Raw genomic sequence first — 1800 nt, 5'->3', positions numbered from 1 at the left:
TCATCATCATCATCATCATCATCATCATCATCATCATCATCATCATCATCATCATCATCATCATCATCATCATCATCATCATCATCATCATCATCAAATGCCGCTCCAGTGTAAAAGAGGTCCTGGCTTAATACGGTCTCCATCTACAGAGAAGTTGCGCACTCTATTAAATATTAATCCCATATTGCTAGGGGTAGACATTCTTTTTAAAAACATAATAACACATGGTAAATCTCTCTCTATAATATAAAAAAAAATCTTTTTCTGATTTTCAATAACTAAACATTAACATTTGTGAAAAAAAGAACCGACAACAAACACAAAATAAAATTCAACTAAACGTTCTTAACACAATATAACCAAAAGCAATCAATTCAAAAATAGCTTCATTGAAAAAAAGAGGCAATTTTGTTTAGTAAGTTACTACCCTTTAATTTAGTGGCACAGAACTGTGAGCGGGGCGATTAATATACTAGAAAAGGAAATAATGTGGCTACTGATCGACTCAGCAGTAACATTATGTTCTCAAGACGGGGGAAATTTCTAAATCGATAATACAATATTGCCCCGGTCTGCCCAAACAGAGAGCCAAGATAAAGCTTAGCTAGACTTAAAAACTACACTGAAGTCAAAATCGGGCATGACTTTGGCATAGCTGCACCCCTAAGAGTCACGTTAGCTTCGTCGAGGATCCAAACAAGATGTTATTAACTGGGAAATTATTGGGGATTCCGAGACATAAAGTCATTTATTGTTGGACGTTTTCCAGGAAACGTCTGAAAGCTTTCAATAAAACGCGCCGTACCCATCAACGACTGTTCCGTCCAATAGCCCAAAGCCTTCCCCTATCGTTCCCCACGCTCACATTTTTTTTTCTTCTTAAACTCACAGCCTGTAATCTTTCTGAAATCGTTTATGAAATGAATTTCTCACTCTCAAAATATATGCCATAAAGAAATTTTTCTTTGACAGTTCAAAGTGCTTTAAGACTGAAATTGCCGCTTTGGTAGTCGTTTTCAAAAGTTTGATCAGGTAGCTACTCAATCGGACTACATCGATTTCTTACTTTTCCGACATATACAGTCGCTGAAATAATGCCGCAAAATTGAAAAGTTAGCAAAACGATAAACCTCTGGGTTACATTAAAACATCACGTTAAGTTGTGTCTTTGACTGACAGCAACAATATTATGATACTTTATGATACTTTAAAAAAAATTGCACATACTGAGCTACTCCTCCTACATACAACCTCTTTTTTTAAAAAGCAAAACGTTTGAAATGTACCATTTTTTTCTACTATAATAGGAAGCGGTTATTTTTCAATATTGAAAAAAAAGAAAGAATAAACATAAAAAACCCAATAAACAATAAGAAGACAGTCGAAAAAAAAAGAAAAAAAAAGAAGAATATTAGGGCAAAACAAAGATACCCCCCTTACACACACCCACACACACAAGCATTCACTCACACACACACACAGACACACAGACACTTGAGCAAACATATTATACACTTCGCAAGCTTGAAAAGCATACATATTGAAACATGAATATTTCCTCTTATACGAGGTCAGTCCAAGCAATCAAACCAAAACAAGTCAAAGCGTAGTGTAGAGAAATATTGGCAGACTTATCCAGACTTTAGTCGAGACAAGACACTTGACTTGGTCGCATTACAACAGAGCCGTTGCGATGGAAGCACGTCAGACCGAAGAAAGCGACCATATATTTTTAGCCGTCCAGATAGCAAAATCTGATTTGAAACTCGTCTTCAGCAACCACCGTTAACACCCCCCCCC

This window comes from Aplysia californica, unplaced genomic scaffold (genome assembly GCF_000002075.1).
Source record: "Aplysia californica isolate F4 #8 unplaced genomic scaffold, AplCal3.0 scaffold01246, whole genome shotgun sequence".
Taxonomy (NCBI): Eukaryota; Metazoa; Mollusca; class Gastropoda; order Aplysiida; family Aplysiidae; genus Aplysia; species Aplysia californica.
The sequence above is the reverse complement of the archived record's forward strand: the minus strand, read 5'-3'. Positions refer to the sequence as shown.